The 12349-nt window shown below is 45.8% G+C and overlaps 1 protein-coding gene across 2 annotated transcripts in view; it reads right to left on the bottom strand.

The window, feature by feature from the left end:
• LOC126292163 (uncharacterized) overlaps nucleotides 1-12349 on the bottom strand; it is a 105626-nt gene that overhangs the window by 79391 nt on the left and 13886 nt on the right. The window lies entirely within an intron of this gene.

Below are 12349 nucleotides of genomic sequence, written 5' to 3'. Positions count from 1 at the left end.
TTCCAGCATTAACGATGGAGGGCGCCACGAACTTATAAGAAATTTTGAGCCTGGTGTCCGGATTATTTTGATCATATAGAATATGTGTGGAGGTGGTTTTCGGTATCAAAATACAGTAATGAGCCGCCTGTATGTCCACCTATGGAACGAGACACTACAATCGTCCCTCTTGGCAGGGACTCGACAAGCCATTTGAAGGCTTTCGGATATCGGGCTGATTTGACGGCCTAGACATCAGTATGAGATTACTGTCGTGCTCGTGAAAGCACTGTAGTACGATTCTGGCCTTGTGACACGTACAGGTATCCTCTTGGAAAAGATCAAGCATTAAAAAATGCAGATGATGCGAATTTGCGTTCACGTAGTCGACAGTGTGAAGATGCCTTCGGTGAGTAGCAGTGTCCCCGTCAAAATCCTTGTGAATGTCCCCCGCAGCATTGGCCGGTGCAAAAAACGGTTCAAATGGCTCTGAGCACTATGGGACTTAACTTCTGAGGTCACCAGTCCCCTAGCACTTAGAACTACTTAAACCTAAGGGCATCAGACACATCCGTGCCCGAGGCAGGATTCGAACCTGCGACCGTAGAGGTCGCGCAGTTCCAGACTGAAGCGCCTAGAACCGCTCGGCCACTCTGGCCGGCGGCCCTGTGCAAGTTTCTAGCAGCCGTTCATCCTGATGACGGCGTATCAGGACACGGCCGTCGATCAGACGTCACAAGCAAAGTGATTCATCCGGCCAGGCCGCACCTTTCCATCGATACGCGGCGTAGTCGCGATGATCCCGTACCCACTAAAATCTTAACTGGCGATGCCGGTAGGTCAACAGGAGAACACGTACGGATCGATCGCTGCGTAGCCCGATCTTTGACCACTAGCGCAGAGCAGTGTGCTCTGAAACACTACCGAGCGAGGTGACGCAGTGGTTAGCGCGCTGGACTCGCATTCGGGAGGATGACGGTTCGAACCCGCGTCCGGCCGACCTGATTTTCCGTCATTTGCCATATCGCTTCAGACAAATGCCGGGATGGTTCCTTTAAAAGGGCACGGCAGACTTCCTTCCCCATCCGTCCCCAATCTGTTGGGACCGGCGACCTCGCCGCCTGGTCGCCTCCCCCGAATCGACCGACCACCCATCTGAAAGCCTTGTGGCTGCGCCATCACTGTGCCAGAAGGCAGATCTGCAACAAATCGCCACCTATCTCGCCCCACAGTTCGAGAAGCCCTCCGACCTCCACTCCTGTGATGAGACTCGGATGTCAAACACCTTGCTGCCCACTCGTCCTTCTACTGCCTTCGACGGGCGCCGGCAACAGCAGCGCGTTGACGATCAGCTACGACGCATCTGAGATGCTCGTTCCCAGACACCGGGCCTTAACAACCTGGCCTTTGTCACAGTCGCTAATGCCCGCCGATTTCGCCATTTGCGGCCCGTATTGTCACTGGAATGTTTCCCTGCTGCGCTTAAGCGCCTCCCGTGCAGCGTCACGTCCCACAGCGCCGCCGAGCGGCTAATGTTCTTCTGCCCCATTAGCGTATACTTTCTGTACACCACTTTTCTTAGTTTAAAAAAAATTTTTTTTTTAAATTATGTACTGTGTAGTGTCGGCTGAAGAGCCCATCCTTGGTGGAGAGACGTCTACAGACGTTAAAGTAACCTCTGGCGTGCCACAGGGGAGTGTTATGGGACCTTTGCTTTTCACAATATATATAAATGACCTAGTAGATAGTGTCGGAAGTTCCATGCGGCATTTCGCGGATGATGCTGTAGTATACAGAGAAGTTGCAGCATTAGAAAATTGTAGCGAAATGCAGGAAGATCTGCAGCGGATAGGCACTTGGTGCAGGGAGTGACAACTGACCCTGAACATAGACAAATCTAATGTGTTGCGAATACATAGAAAGAAGGATCCTTTATTGTATCATTATATGATAGCGGAACAAACACTGGTAGCAGTTACTTCTGTAAAATATCTGGGAGTAAGCGTGCGAAACTATATGAAGTGGAATGATCATATAAAATTAATTGTTGGTAAGGCGGGTACCAGGTTGAGATTCATTGGGAGAGTCGTTAGAAAATGTAGTCCATTAACAGAGGAGGTGGCTTACAAAACACTCGTTCGACCTATATTTGAGTATTGCTCGTCAGTGTGGCATCCGTACCAGATCGGGTTGACGGAGGAGATAGAGAATATCCAAAGAATATCGGCGCGTTTCGTCACAGGGTTATTTCGTAACCGTAATAGCGTTACGGAAATGTTTAGCAAACTCAAGTGGCAGACCCTGCAAGAGAGGCGCTCTGCATCGCGGTGTAGCTTGCTCGCCAGGTTTCGAGAGGGTGCATTTCTGGATGAGGTATCGAATATATTGCTTCCCCCTACTTATACCTCCCGAGGAGATCACGAATGTAAAATTAGAGAGATTCGAGCGCGCACGGAGGCTTTCAGACAGTCGTTCTTCCCGCGAACCATACGCGACTGTAACAAAAAAGGGAGGTAATGACAGTGGGACGTGAAGTGCCCTCCGCCACACACCGTTGGGTGGCTTGCGGAGTATAAATGTAGATGTAGATGACTTATTCTTCTAGGATGGGATGTAAGGATAAAAGGAAAACACTTAATTTTTTACACATTCAGCTAGGCTTGGGCACTCAATGGGTCCTTTAGCCTGCTGTCTTTGGTGATGTCTATCTGCTGTGGAGGGTGAGATATGCCTAGGCTGTTATCTGTGACTGCTTCCTCTTGTGCCATCTTGCAGGGTTTACCGTTCCTACCGATTGTAACTGTCGAACTTCATCCCTAAGGGCATCGATTTTGTCAAAAAACTCGTAGAGCCTCGTCACGGACCTTCTCTTGTATAGTGGTCTCGTGGAGTGCGATGCGGATGTCGATGCTTCTTGTCCACCATGGAGCTCCTGTGATCCATCGATAGCAAATGTTTTGCAGCGCATGGAGTTTGTTGTAGTTAGAGACGTACGTAGTTCCCCACGAGGTGGAGCCATATAACATTGAGGGTTCCACCGTACAATTGGAGTTTAGTCTTAGGGTTGAGATCCTGACTCTTCAGGAACGGAATCAATGACCTGGCCATCTTCTGGGCTGCCATCTTCTTGTCGTCAATATGCTGCGTAAAGTGTATTTTTTTTTGTCAAAAGATAGACACCGAGGTTCTTCACTCCCGGCGACCATGGAATAAATTGATCAGCTATTTGGAGCCTGTCGTTCAGACCTGGTTTCCTCCGTGTGAACATAACGGCTGCCGTCTTCGTCGGGTTGATCGTTATCGTCGGTGGAGGTGGCTGGGCTGCATTACGAGGGAATACTTCGTGCAAAGTCCGAGAGATGGCACCACCGGCATGTACCGAGATCATGCTCAGTTAGTAGCATATTTGGAAAGAACGCACACCAAGTTTCAGCCATATTGGTCTATTTCTTTGTGTTTGGCATTCGTGTGAATCAAGGAAGTCGAGTGGTTGTCGAAAAAGGACGAAAAATAATTTCGTGTGGTGATTAAACATAACTTCATGAAATGCAAAACGCCTCAGGAGACTAAAGAGAAGCTTGATAAACATTACGGTGACTCTGCACCTTCTATTATAACAGTTTATTAGTGTTTTCAAAATTATCGGAGTGGCCATATGGGCACAAGTGATGCTGAACGTTCTGGATGCCCTGTGCAAGTTACGACTCTGGAATAACTGATAAAATCCATGATATGGTGATGAATGACAGAAGATTTAAGGTGCGTGCGATTGCTAGTGGTGTGGGCATCTCGAATGAACGGGTACATAATATTCTGCATAAACATTTGGTCACGAGAAAGCTATGCGCAGCATACTATACTCCTGAGACCAAACAACAATCTAAACAATGGGTTAGCAAGGGAGAATCTGCACCATTCCTTCGGCTGGGAAGGTTATGGCGACTGTTTTTTGGGATTCGCAAGGGATAATCCTCATCGACTTCTGGAAAAGGGTAAAACTATTGCAGGTGCATATTATTCATCTTTATTGGGCCGTTTGAAAACCGAGCTGCAAGAAAAACGCCTCCGATTGGACCTCAAAAAAGTCCTTTTCCATCACGAGAATGCACCAGCACACACCTCAGCAATTTTCGTCGCAAAATTAATGGAAACAGGATTCCAACTCGTTTCACATCCCCCTAGTCTCCAGACTTGGCTCCCTCGTGTTACTATTTGTTAGCCAATTTGAAGAAATGGCTGACGGGACGAAGATTTTATTCAAACGAGGAGGTGATGGTGGCAACCACTAGCTATTTTGCAGTCTTCCGCAATTCCTATTATTCGGAAGGGATCAACAAATTAGAACAGCGTTGGATGAAGTGTATAATTCTAAAAGGAGACTTCCGGTATGTCGAAAAATAAAAAAAGGTTTACCCCAAACACATAAGTAGTTTTTATTTTTTGCACTTTTCAAACGCCCCTCGCAACTCCAATCAACTGTACACGCTTGCTGTAATTCTCTGAATATAAAAAAATCATTTTATTTATTATTCTACTGTCAAGGAACATTAATCGAAACAATGCGAAGTATTCTCTTCTTCATAGCTGCTATTTTGTAGTATATACCCACACATATTATAAAAATGGATGTACATAACGATGTCTGTTGTAACAATTCCGAACATTCGTAATTTGGCGCCAGTGGTGTGTTCGAGCGAAATGCCGTTGGCATCCCTGCTCAAGCTTTTGTTTAATGTGCCACTGCCGGAAGTTACATTGCTGTATATCTTTTAGTTATTGTTTTCAAGACACTGTCCATTCCGTTCAGCTGCTCTTCCAGGTCCTTTGCTGTCTCTGACAGAATTACAATGTCATCGGCGAACCTCAAAGTTTTTATTTCTTCTCCATGGATTTTAATTCCTACTCCGAATTTTTCTTTTGTTCCTTCACTGCTTGCTCAATATACAGATTGAATAGCATCGGGGAGAGGCTACAACCCTGTATCTCTCCCTTCCCAACCACTGCTTCCCTTTCATGCCCCTCGCCTCTTATAACTGCTATCTGGTTTCTGTACAAATTGTAAATAGCCTTTCGCTCCCTGTAGTTTACCCCTGCCAACTTCAGAATTTGAAAGAGGGTATTCCCATCAACATTGTCAAAAGCTTTCTCTAAGTGTACAAATGCTAGAAACGTTGGTTTACCTTTCCTTAATCTATTCTCGAAGATAAGTCGTAGGGTCAGTATTGTCTCACGTGTTCCAACATTTCTACGGAATCGAAACTGATCTTCCCTGAGGTCGGCTTCTACCAGTTTTTTCCATTCGTCTGTAAATAATTCGTGTTAGTATTTTGCAGCCGTGGCTTATTAAACTGATAGTTCAGTAATTTTCACATCTGTCAGCACCTTCTTCCTTTGAGATGGAATTATTATATTCTTCTTGAAGTCTGAGTATATTTCACCTGTCTCATACATCTTCCTCACCAGATGGTAGAGTTTTGTCATGTCTGGATCTCTCAAGGCTATCAGTAGTTCTAATGGAATGTTGTCTACTCCCGGGGCCTTGTTTCGACTTAGGTATTTCAGTGCTCTGTCAAACTCTTATTCTATTTCTTTTGCTAAGCAGTTCTAAATAAGGAAAGTAAGGCAGAGGCCATACAGATGCTAAAGTTTTTCTGTTAGTGGGTTTTAAGTTTTGTATAGATGCAATGATTAGTAGTATAAAGTAATTTTCTGCTGATGCCTACGATGTAGTTTGCAAACATAAAATGTGTGCCGTGTTTTAAAGTGAAGTGATAAAACTATTGAGATTATAGTCCGATAGTAGTGAAATGGCAAGATTGTGCCATAAGCGGATTGCTAGTCTGCGCTAATTCTCGCGACTTATTTAAACGGTACATATGTGAGGTAAAAACAGTCAGTGGTGTTCAAATGGCTCTGAGCACTATGGGACGTATCTGAAGCCATCAGTCCTCTACAACTTAGAACTACTTAAACCTAACTAACCTAAGTACATCACACACATCCATGCCCGAGGCAGTATTCGAACATGCGACCGTAGCGGTCGCGCGGTTCCGGACTGAAGCGCCTAGAACCACCCATCAGTGATGTCCTTGGCTCAAGTAGTAATGAATAAACTTGCATTACATACTGACAAAACACCGTAAACAGCCACACAACGAAATTAATGTCGCGAAGTACTGTAAGATGTTAAAGCTAGAAAGCTATAGAACAAACACTATGTAAATGATACGGTTGGTAGCTACAACAGAGTACATAAGCTGTGGGATTTTTCTTTGAGCACATTTGTTAGTAACATGACACGTACCGACATGGCCTGAGTAATAAGTTGTCAATGGCAAACAGAACTGTCAGTGGTGAAGCAGTGCACGTAAATTTGCATTTCACGGGAGGACTCTTTATACAAGTGCAAAGAGAAATACGTAATATCAAGAGCCGTTATAAGCGTGATAATACAATTTTGCCTCGGGAAATAAATTCAAGTACTGCTGTTGATATACTTTCCGGGATGTGAGGTCGTGGTCCAAGAACTTTTTCTGCTCCTTACGTTTCGTCCAGGACTGCGCTGGACTTCCTCAGAGGCGCTGCTCCGCTGAGTCTTGCCGACTGACTGGTCGGATGTCTGAGAGCGACTTATATTTTGTGAGAAAGGGGGGCGTGGTTCAGGTGACACGTGATGAGCAGTGGGATCCGTACCAGATAGTTGATAGAAGAGATAGAGAAGATCCAACGGAGAGCAGCGTGCTCCGTTACAGGATCATTTAGTAATCGCAAAAGCGTTACGGAGGTGATAAACTTCAGTGGAAGACTCTGCAGGAGAGACGCTCAGTAGCTCGGTACGAGCTTTTGTTGAAGTTTCGAGAACATACCTTCACCGAAGAGTCAAGCAGTATATTGCTCCCTCCTACGTATATCTAGCGAAGAGACCATGAGGATAAAATCAGAGAGATTAAAGCCCACACAGAAGCATACCGACAATCCTTATTTCCACGTTTAATACGAGACTGGAATAGAAGGGGGAACCGATAGAGGTACTCAGGGTACCCTCCGCCACACACCGTCAGGTGGCTTGCGGAGTATGGATGTAGATGTAGATGTAGATGTAGATGATAAAGTTATTATAATTTTTTCTTTCTTTTAATTAACGGCACTCCAATTAATCACTTCTTATCAAAATTTATTTTCCAGTTACCACTAAAGAGCAATCACTAGACCGAATTCAACCAAACCTGGAACACATATCACTTACTGCTTGGAAAAAATCGCTGTTGTGGTAAGAACCATCTAACAAAGGGGTGGGGGTGAGCTGGCCTCTGTGAGCGAGAGGTTCTAGGCGCTTCAGTCCGGAACCACGCGGCTGCTACGGTCGCAGGTTCGAATTCTCCCTCGGGCATGGATGTGTGTGGTGTCCTTAGGTTAGTTATGTTTAAGTAGTTCTAAGTTCTAGGGGACTGATGACCTCAGATGTTAAGTCCCATAGTGCTCAGAGCCATTTGAACCAAGTTCTAAGTCTAGGGGACTGATGACCTCAAATGGTAAGTCCCATTGTGCTTAGAGCCATTTGAACCATTTTGGTGGGGGTGAACATAAAGTGCAGTCCACGACGCGCCGTACCCATAATTCATTCATCCAGTATTTGAGAATGATAGCACTTTGCGACTTGCAACAAACTTTACACATAATTTGAAAGCTTTACGAAACATTTTCTCTCTAACATCCCCCACAAAATTATGAAAGGAAAGACATTACAGCTTACTTCAGTTTTGCTGATCATGCGCAAAACTCTGGCATCGGGAATGAAGTTTTAATTTACGATTTATTTTTTCCTAACTCTATTCGCTACGGCTTTTGCAGACAGTATTCAGATATACACCAGTTTATGTAACTGCAAAATTGTGTCATTCTACCACGCATAGTTTAGGACAGTGTCTCGCAGCCTGTAGGTAATTACCCCCGGAGAGGGAAAATGAAATTTTCTGAGTGGTAAAAACTAAACGATTCGATTCTGTTTGAGTCACGAAACTAGTTTTCAAAAGATCGTTACTACACACATCAAAAAAGTTTTGCGTCACCCCAGTTCCCAGAACTCCTGAAGATAGATGTTGACTGTGGATATTGCATTACAGACACAGTCCCTCTGACTGTTCAGAGATGTCACTAAACCCGCCCAAAGATGTAAACAACCGTCCATAAGCAGCGCCTATTACACGGAGGGGGCCCGACAGCCGATCAGTTCCAGTCAATCTACCAGGAAGGAGGTACACGGCTCGTGTTGTCTGTAGTTCAACAATGCCTACACGGTGAATACCGCGGTTCGATCGAGACCACATTGTTACTTTGTGCCAGGAAGGGCTCTCAACAACGGAAGTGTCCAGGCGCCTCGAAGTGAACCAAAGCGATGTTGTTCGTACATGGAGGAGATAAGAGAGACAGGAACTGTCGATGACGTGACTCGCTCAGGCCACCGAAGGGTTACTACTGCAGTGGATGACCGCTACCTACGGATTATCGCTCGGAGGAACCCTGACAGCAACGGCACCATGTTGAATAATGCTTTTCGTGCAGCCACAGGACGTCGTGTTACGACTTAAAATGTGCGCAATAGGCTGCAGGATGCCCAACTTCACTCCCGATGCCCATGGAGATGTCAACTTTGCAACCACGAAACCATGCAACGCGGTGCAGATGGGCCCAACAACATGCCGTATGGATCGTTCAGGATTTTCATCACGTTCTCTTCATCAATGAGTGTCCCATATGTCTTCAACCAGACAATCGTCGGAGACGTGTTTGCAGGCAACTCGGTCAGGCTGAACGCTTTAGACACATTGTCCAGCGAGTGCAGCATTATGTGGGGCCGACGAACGCCGCTGGTGGTCATGGAAGGCGCCGTAACGGCTGTACGATACGTGAATGCCATGCTCCGACCGATAGTGCAACCATATCGGCTGCATATTGGCGAGGAATTCGTCTTCATGGACGACAATTCGTGCTCCCATCGTGCACATCTTATGTATGACTTTCTTCAGGCTCACGACATATGACACGTCCTGGACACCAAATGGGAGCACCATGTGACCAACACTGCACTTCTCCAGAAAGTGAATCTAAACAGCTCTGAGGGAACCACCATCGCCCATCAACTGCGATGGTTAGGCCGTGTTCGCCACATGAGTGATACGAGGCTCGCCCATCAAATCCTTTATGGTGGACTCCGCTATGGCAGTACACCTGAAGAATCCTGTCTTAAGTGTTTTAAGGAGCAGCTAAAAAGCATCACGAAGGCGACTGGTACAAACGTACGAACATGGCAAGAATGTACTGTGTACCATTTACTGTGGAGCAACACTACATCCAACGCTGTCAACGTGTTTGTAGAAGAAAAGTGCAGACACGAAGACGCCAAGCGACAGGCCAATGAGCTCCTTTAGTACAACTCCGCCTCCACCAACCATTCAGTGAGGTTTGTGCGGACGCGTGTATTATGCCAGCATTGCTCCGTAAAGCCACCGGAAACACATTCATCAATTGTGTTGAAATGCTTATTGTATGCAGTAAGAAGCTGTGCATATTCGGAATGGAGTTGCAGCCGACGACGACGAAAGTACAGTCATACCTTGTAACCGTATAGTCACGGTGCAGTTATGAAAGCTTCTCGTGGCTAACAGAAACGAAACGAAATGCAGAAACTTGCGCTATTGGAGTACCGCAAAAAGTTTCTGTAGGATGAGATTCACTGGTGCTAGCGAGCAGGTGACGACGCAACACAGCGAACCGTGTAGCAGCAGCTTATCAGGCCATGTCTGGAGATATATGGATGGTACAGAGGTACAAGGTGACAGTTATTGAACAATGTGAAGAAAAAACGTAAATTAGTTACAGATTAAGGCGTGCACACATTTTTTCAGCATATAAACCTCACTATAGATGTTCGGATTTAGGTTATGAAATGTTCGATATACCTGCCATCATTGGCGGTGATGTGGCGCAGACGAATAGCGAAATTCCGCATGATACGCTCCTGAATGTTTTCAGCTCAGCAATGGCTACTGCGGTCTATAATATAGCCCCAGATCCGGAGAACATTGCGGCCAATCGGGGCCCAGGCCAGTGCCCTCTGGGCCAGAATGCAGTCCCCAAAGTACTCGTCCAGGACATCAAACGCTCTCCTGCTTCGATGGGGCCGAGTTCCGTCTTGTGTGAACCACATCTTGTTGAAATCAGGGTCACTTTCGATAGTGGGGACGAAATCATGTTCCAAAACCTTCACGTACCGTATTTCGAATGCCTACATTTATTAATCTTTAAGACATACGAATATGAAACTTTAAACTCGTGTTTACGAATGTCTCAAGTTCAGATTATAGATGTTCAATAGGTCCTCCATCAGCGACACGAACAATATCACGTCGATACTCGAATTCCTCCCGTACTCGGCCAAGCGTGTCTTTCGTCACTTATATTATGGCAGTACGGATCCGGTTCTTCAACTCTTCCAGGTTCAGTCGGAGTGGTGGTACATAAACGTTATCTTTAACGGAACCCCTCAGGAAGAAGTCAGAGGGTGTCAAATCTGGTGCCCGTGGAGCCCAGCTGAGACATATTAAGTAGTCAGCTCCTTGACGACCAATCCAACGGTTGGGAAGAGTTTGATTCAGATATTCACGCACTTGGCGACTCCGGTGAGGGGGTGTCTCGCCTTGGTGAAAAATGGTTTTCGTGCAGCCTTGGAAACAACCAGTTTTGTAACATAGTGAGATACTGCCGACCGTTAACCGCGTTTCCGTCAAAGAAGAATGGGCCCTAAACAGATGATTGGTATATCACACAAAAAACATTGACTTTGGGCGAATCTGGTACATGTTCAATGGCTGCATGTGGGTTCTGTAGGCCCCAAATTCGAACATGGTGTTTGTTTACCTGACCACTAACACGGAAAGTCGCTTCGTCACTGAACACAATGCGTTGTGCGAAAGTGTTATCATTGTCAATAGCATCAAGAATCTCGTTACAAACTGGCACACGTTTGCGGTAGCCGTCAGGACGCAGAGCTTGTAACAGCTGTAACTTGTACGGCTTCATAACCAACCGACGTCTCAAAACACGAAAAAATTGTTGTTGTAGGCAGTTGTAACTCCGGACTGGCACGACGAGTTGATATTGAAGGTCTACGTTGGAAAGAAGTTTGAATTCGTGCAACGTTTTCTTCAGGAACACGAGTGCGGCCAGCAGTCTTTCCTTTACACACACATTCTGTGTCAAGAAACTATCGATACCATCTGTGAATGTTCCACCCATTCGGAGGATGAATTTGGACGCTCAACCTGAAACGTTTTTGCACTGTAACCACGGAATTGCACTTCGCAAAGTCGAGAACAAAAATGGCTCTGAGCACTATGGGACTTAACATCTGTGGTCATCAGTCCGGCTGTATATGTATAATGACTTTGGAACATTGTTAAGGGAAATACATTGTTTGTCCTCTATCAAAATCTTTCATTTGCTGACTATGCCTATCAGTAGTTAGTGCCTTTAATAGTTAGGATCTTTTATTTAGCTGGCAGTAGGGGCGCTCGCTGTATTGCAGTAGTTCGAGTGACGGAGATTTTTGTGAAGTAAGTGATTCGTGAAAGGTATAGGTTATTGTTAGTCAGGGCCGTTCTTTTGTAGGGATTATTGAGAGTCAGACTGCGTCGCGCTAAAATATTGTGTGTTGTCAGTTTAGTGTTGATCTGAATAAGTAAAGAGAGAAATGCCTGAGTACGTTCAGTTCTGCTCAGCTGTTTGAAAATCAGCACAGTAATTGACAGGGGTTTATCAGCACAGTAATTCACAAATTTTTCTAAGGGGACGTTTCAAAACATGCCGCGGGTTCGGCGAATACTGGGACAGGTACCACAATTATTCTGCAGGATCGCTTTACTGCCAAAGGTCATGTGGCCATTTAGAATGATCAAGTCCACCCCACGGCACGGTCTTCGTACCCAAATGGTGATACTGTGTCCAAGACGCCACGGCTGGCACCGCCCAAGACCGGCGTCGTGTGCACCAAGGGACGGTCTGTCGCCAGCACACTCACGAAACCTCAACACTGTTGGACCTGTTTGGTCTACCTTGGGGAGATCGGTGCGTGATCGTTAACCACATCCATCATCGTTATCTGAATTTGCAACTATTTTCCGTGAACAGTGGTACACGATTCTCTTGAAAACCGCACAGGACTCGTATGTATCCATTCCGAGACGAACAGAAGCTGTTTCGAATGCCAACAGGTCTCCTACACCCTATTAGGCATGGTAATGTGTTCTGCTTTTTGTGTTTCCAATTTTTTATCTGCCCCCTGTATAAAGGAGAGTGCGTATTGAGCGCTCGT

This window comes from Schistocerca gregaria, chromosome 9, assembly GCF_023897955.1.
Source record: "Schistocerca gregaria isolate iqSchGreg1 chromosome 9, iqSchGreg1.2, whole genome shotgun sequence".
Taxonomy (NCBI): Eukaryota; Metazoa; Arthropoda; class Insecta; order Orthoptera; family Acrididae; genus Schistocerca; species Schistocerca gregaria.
This window is presented reverse-complemented; position numbering and strand designations above follow the sequence as displayed.